The sequence below is a fragment of the Octopus sinensis genome, linkage group LG6 (assembly GCF_006345805.1).
Source record: "Octopus sinensis linkage group LG6, ASM634580v1, whole genome shotgun sequence".
In the NCBI taxonomy this organism is placed as follows: domain Eukaryota; kingdom Metazoa; phylum Mollusca; class Cephalopoda; order Octopoda; family Octopodidae; genus Octopus; species Octopus sinensis.
Window position 1 is genome coordinate 99516978 of NC_043002.1, and position 6970 is coordinate 99523947.

General features: G+C 34.4%; 1 protein-coding gene across 2 annotated transcripts in view; it reads left to right on the plus strand.

Annotated features, from left to right (window-relative positions):
- LOC115213303 (BAI1-associated protein 3-like) overlaps positions 1-6970 on the plus strand; it is a 1469361-nt gene that overhangs the window by 301373 nt on the left and 1161018 nt on the right. For both annotated transcript variants that reach the window (XM_036504187.1, XM_036504188.1), the window contains exon 3: positions 3549-3603. The gene's annotated coding sequence lies outside the window, so the exon portion shown is untranslated. The remainder of the gene's footprint in view (positions 1-3548; positions 3604-6970) is intronic.

The window sequence follows — 6970 nt, forward strand, 5'->3', positions numbered from 1 at the left end:
GAGAATAAGTACTAGGCTTACAAAGAATAAGTCCTGGTGTCGATTTTCTCGACTAAAGGTGGTGCTCCAGCATGGCTGCAATCAAATGACTGAAGCAAGTAAGAGAGTAGAAGAATATCGATAATATTAATTAGATTACTTGTAAGGAAATTTGGTATGTTTAATGCCGAGTTAGAATTATGCATTTTGTCCAGAGATCACGTATTGTGTATTAGTTTGAATTGTTTGCCATTTTATGAAGCAAGGATGTGAAGCACTGGATATTATAAAATAGTATCGAACGTTTAGTTACCATGGCATATTTTGTGAGAGTCGATATGAATATTGCCTGTTTTGTTTTCTTTTTTGATAGAAACCTCAATTAGTAGCTTAGAGACAGGTCGCATTCCTTTACAGAAATTAAGCAACTGTGTTTACTATAGGCTCAATAATCACATTCGTTTGTGAGAAAAACGAAATGTGTTTTCTCACAAAATTAAATCAAGTGAGAAAACAAAGCTGCAAAAATTAATTCTTAGGATATAACTACTGTCATGCGATTTTAGGTATTTGAAATTGGATTTGGTTTATTTCTTTTTGGTCATGCTCACACTTAAAATATCGCTTGAAAGCCACTAAGATATTTAAAATAGAAATTTATTTGAACTGAGGTCAATATTTACACAGCTCTTATTCATGTACACTGTTTAATATCAGCACAAATACCTCTATTTTCTATTACGCGATCGGTATTCAGATTTGGCATGTGTAGTTTGATACATTTTCCAAGTGCTTTCTATTTCTGATATTTGCACATAAATTTACGCAACATATTCAGTTTTGCTTTCTATTTTTGCCTGTAACGATAAATCAAGTACATAATGTATACTGGAGATAATTTCATAGGATATGCGTATCCTCAAAATTGATCTGATATATAAGGATGACATCAGGGTATTTACTTAAATTAGCCAAACCATTCAAGGGAACTAGATCACTTTTGACATTTATTGTAAAGATTCATTAAGTAAATAATATTATGAACGTAAGGTCGATTATCTCGACAATTGTTCCAACTAAAATATTTATGTCACGTATGTATGTGTGTGTTTATGTATAAATTTCTGCGCATGTGTGGATATATGTATGTACTTTTAAATTGATACTAAAAGAGATACCCGGCGTTGCACGGGATTAAAATGACAGAGCTTGTATATGTATATTAGAGTTATGTTGAACCAGATAATACGGTAAAGTGCAACAGTGACGACAAAACATTTCTGGAGTAAATAATGGGCTAATTCGACTAAGCAACATGTCACACGCCCGTTTGGTGTATTCCAGGCTGTAACCTGTCATGGAAAATTGGGGGTGGTGGTTATGTGATTTTTGAACGCACCGCAAAGCTGTTAGTAGATATAAAGTTGCGGGGGGTCGGTGCTGCGTCCAACGCAACACATTGAATGACATTTTGACAGTTTGTTCGGATTGTTTTCCAACATCACTCATAAAGTAAATTTGGAGTAGTTGTCTGATATTGTTTAGAAAATCCTTTGACTGGATTGATGTGGCTTCCAGAAGATCCATAAGAGGTTGAGGAGCAGCTGGTTATGCTGGCGATCTCACCTTACCACCTGTGCAGCACATGCTGTTTGTTTCATTTGGAAATTTTTAAGATTTGCAGAAACGACAATTTGAGATTATCACACCGATTTGGACAAAATTATCATTTTTCGAAGAATGGGATGGATCATATCTGAAAGCAGCTCCAGGGACTATGAAGAACGAATTTGTACGTAGTCTGTTTTAATGGTTCAGCATTAGGCGCTACAGCTTGCCTTTGCTAATATTAGGGAAAGTCTCATCTTCATTCTCTCTTAAGACATGATCGGACGTGCTACAACATAACTTTGCAGATCTTGGGAAAATCTTACTTCGCTTCACTTCTGAGACTCCATTTGACGTGCTGCAGCATGCATTTGCTGATCTTGGGAAAGTCTCATCTCCTTTCTCTCTTGAGACCCCATTTGATGTGCTCCATCATGCCTTTACTCATCTTGGGAAAGTCTCATCTCCTTTCTCTCTTGAGACTCCATTTGACGTGCTGCAGAATACGTTTGCTGATGTTTAGAAAGTTTTATCGCGTTTCTGTCTTGAGGCTTCATTTTATGTGCTGCCGCATGCCTTTGCTGATCTTGGGAAGTCTCATTTGTCTCCTTTCTTTAGCTTCCATCTGATATGCTGGAACATGCGTTTGCTGATATTGAGAAAGTCTCATCTCGCTTCTCTCTTCAGACACTATTTGATGTACTGCAGCATACATTTCCTAATCTTGGGCAAGTCTTATCTCCGTTCCGTATTGAGACTTCATTTGATGTGCTGCAGCATGGATTTGCTGATCTTGGGCAAGTCTCATCTCCCTTCTGCCTTGAGACTCTCGCCTTCACTTTTCTTAAATCCTCCTTGCTTTAAACATGTTTCTGGAGAGAGTATGTCCTGTCCTATGGCGGCATATTTTTTCAATATTGTAAACAAAAAATTATGAAGATAGAACAAATTATACATTAATTTCTATTTTTGTAAGCAGTTGTATGTATGTAGTATGTCTATATTTTTGCATGCAGTATAAATTAACCGAACAGAAGTGCATGTATGAACAGTTAATTTAATGGTAAATGCAAAATAATTATTGTAGATAAATTTATTAATATATAAATGTTAAACACATGTATTAAGTGTTGATATAAGGGTAGATATGTAATTGTAAGGAAAAAAGAAAAGAATAAAAACTCGCAACCTTGCAACTACTACAATAATTATGAACTGGTAATTGAACGGTAAATGTGTATTTTTATATACCTTGGACCTGTCACCTCATTACTTTTTCTCAAGTGTTTCACCTCCAGCTGTTCGTTATATCAGTTAATACATCCCATTTACGAACGCATGGAAAACGAAGCTCCACCAACTATTCTGACTATATGTCTGTGCACAATTTTGAATGCAGTGTATACCAGAAGGTTGGCAAATCCAACGTAGGTCTCAAAAGACATGTTAAAACCTACAAAGAGCAGAACTTATCTGCAGGTATTGGTAGTCCAAATCAGAGGTGCAATCTATGTGGGTGTCTTTTCAGACCATTGTCTGGTTTCAAAAGCCACATCAGACGTCATGATGGTGCTAAGGTGTAGGTACAGGAGGTGATCAAACTCTGTGTAAGGAATGTAAGGAGTAGACAACCATCACCATGTATGTATGTATGTATGTATGTATGTATGTATGTATGTATGTATGTATGTATGTATGTATGAATGCATGTATGTATGTATGTATGCAGGTATGTATGTATGTATGTATGTATGTATGTATGTATGTATGTATGTATGAATGTATGTATGTATGCATGCATGTTTATATATTTTGAAATGTAGCTTTGTGTGTGCTTATATCTGTAATTATTTATATGTAGTGAATCTATATTTTCTATTATTGAAATCTGATTGAATACTGAACTATTTTGCATCGTTATTCATACAGTTAATTTTAATGTGTTTCGTTTTAAATTTCAGGTATTAATTCTTCCAGTTATTGCATTTAGTCTCAGCGTATTGGTCCCTTCCTTTGGTAAGTATTTGCATGATTTCTGCCGTTTCTTTTAATATGTATAATCATTGTTATCATTTAAAAGCACAAAACTTTCTTCTTATTACCTATGAGTATTTATAGATTTATATTTACACACGTACGCATAGTTCGAATATATGCATGCACCAACCTAAAAACACCTACGCACCAACAAATACTTACAAAAAATTTAAGGAGAAACAAACATCTACAAATAAATGATTTTGAGATTTACTGCGGTGAGGAAATCGTACAGTGAATAAAATACTTATCCCTAAACCGATGTTTTTTTCTTTTTGTATTATTGAAATTGTCTGGTGTATATTTCAGTTGGATATTATTGATGCGAGACTCACGTATCAGGAAGAATGGAGGCTTTTAACTATCGGATCGTTTACAGATTTTTAGAAGCAGCAGAGGAGTGATTTTAAGAGTGTTCTACTAATTTCATATACAGATGTACACATTTCAATCGGGTTACAATTGAACTATCTTTCGAGGAATATTTTTTTTTCGTTTTTGCTTGTTTGCTTCAAATGGATTCCTTCAGATATCTATTTCTTGGGTTTCTTCCGATTCACTTTAAAGCTTTTGAGTTACACAGATGCACACACAAGTACACACATACACACGCACACCTAAACAGATCCATGCCCCCCCCCCACAAACGCACATGTATATGTATGTATGCATATATGTATAAATATGTATATATATATATATATATATATATATATATACATACGTGCATATATATATATATATATATATATATATATATATATACATACGTGCATATATATATATATATATATACACACATATATTCACAATACATAACAGTGCGCAATGCATCACATGACATGACCATGGAAGCAAAGAGAAGAATTATGGATATATTCCACTGATTTCTATTATTCGTTCTCAATGGAATTTAGGTTTGTAAACCCTTAGTATCGTGCTAAATACTACAAGATATCACGTTGCTATATTTTAGAGACTTTCGTAGTTTAATAGAGGAAGAAGTCCATACAGCTACATTAGCGCTATTAGCAGAATACCATGAGACTGAAGACACACTGAATTGAATGCATAGATTCCAGTTGCCGTGTGGCATCGTGAAACGCATCTCGATTGTTTGAAGAGAAAGAGTGTAATTTGTTCGCAGTGTCCTTCGTCTAGTAGTTAAACAAATATAATGATATTCAAATGTATAGCGTGGCGATTACAACTGAAGGTTTATTAAAAAATTTACCCATTGGTATCACTTTGGATTTCAGTTTGTTACTACATTTAACAGTGTCCAAAATACTAATCTAAATTCTGCAACATAAAGGCCTGCCACAACACTCTTACGATTCTCCACCGAAAATCAAAAGTTGCATTCATATCTTCTAAATCTTTTTCTTTTCTTTTCTTTTTTTTTTTTTTGAGATAACAATATGTTGAATATAACGCAATTTTCAAAATATGAAAGATATATAAATATGTTACGCAGACTTACTATGATGTATATGTATCGTGTTTTTAGGAATTTAATACGTAGATTATTACAATCATATTTACATAGGTTCATATTTTAGCATATATATTTTTAATAATTGTGTCTTGTTAATTTGCCGTGAAGTTTATTATGCCCAACAGCTAAATTGACATTACTAACATTTGCCAGAACACATCTCAACAGCCATAAAAATGAATTGTTTCATTTGATGTGAGGAATCTAATTAGTTCTATTTCTAAATTAGTCACATTATTCGTTCGTTTATTACCTCTAGCACTGTGGGAACATTAAATGTCTTTCCTTGTACAAATTTCAGTTGATTATTTCTTTTCTGATAGTAAGCACGTTTTCCGAAATACAACACAAGTTCGCACTGCTTCGTAGCGGATAGATTTCCTGGTGAAGATGGCGTTCATGCAATAAAATCAAGTGTTTAGTTACCAATGTTGGCGCTTTGTCAACTAACTAATCAGAGTTTTAAGATTTCGTCCATTTTGCCAGTAAAGGTATAGATGGTATACTCTAGTGCACGTTTACATACATGCATATTCATGCGCTACCCAACATATAAATTTGATTATATTGGTTACAATACATGTGAAAGCAGTCTGCGGTAAGGGTTTTAGCTTTAAAATCTTCTAGTAAAAGACAGGTGAAAAAAAAAAAAAAACAAGTGCTACAAGTAGGGGAATTCCAGATTTTTGACATTCTAGTATGAGAATAGCGGTCATAATAGTTCGTGCAGAGTCTGTGAGTATAGTCAGAGTAAGGCGGTGATAAGTGAAGCTTACCTCCGACATTTACAGCAATGCTTGGAAGGAAAATGTGTAGCGTGTGAAGTTCGTATTTACCATGACAGATTTTGACCATGTATTGACTATGGCAATACTTGCTCATAGGCCGGTGCAAGGTTGAAGAAAGAATGTGGAGAGGAGTGTATGAGCCGTACACAAGTGTTCAGGTGTTTCCAAGAAGGCTAATATTGAAGAACGTTCTAGGAGACGCGCATCCAGCAGAACTGAGTAAAACATGGCATATGTGTGTGCAGCTTTCAAGGGAAATCGTCAAATCACCATTCGTGTGTTATCAGAGCATGTGCAGATTAATTACGGTTCAGTTCACTCCGTTACCACAGACGATTTGGGTTTCAATTGCACAAGATCCACTTTAGCTTATTGAAAAGAATGAAAACTTTTTGAAAACTTAGCGTAGGTCTCTGAACATGTATCGCCAAGCTTTTTGACAAAATCTCATGTAGATTCTCCCCTCAACTTCCTCTGTTATGGTTAATGCGACGATCGCACTATACACACCTTCTTGCCAAGCACTGCTGTAAACATTACAAACTTAGTGCACATGCACAGCAGAGTTCAATTTCAATCTCTAGAAAGTGTATTTACTCTGCGTGCTTTAGCGTCGTTACTATGGCAACAGTCCGGATACTTATATGTATCCGGATACTATGGAAACAGTCTGGATACTTCATATACCACGTATATGAATCAATATCTCGATAAAGTAAGTTGCAGGAAGAAGAAGAAGTTTTGACAGTATTATTAATAAATATTTCATACTTGGTAAAACTAATTGTTATAGAAATATAAAGAAATAGTTGCAAAGTTCTTTTTTGCATTTGTTACAACTTAATTGATAGACATTGAATTGTTAGTGAACAGAAATTTCAGCAGCATAAGTGAGAATATTGAAGCAAAAACAAATAAATATACATGAACGATCCGAAAACTTTTTTACGATAAATATTTAAAGAACATGGAAATTGTATTCAGACATTTCGTAAAAGTCTTAACCATTTTTTGAATGAGAGATCAAATACAGCGTAGACGGAACCATTTCATTACATCA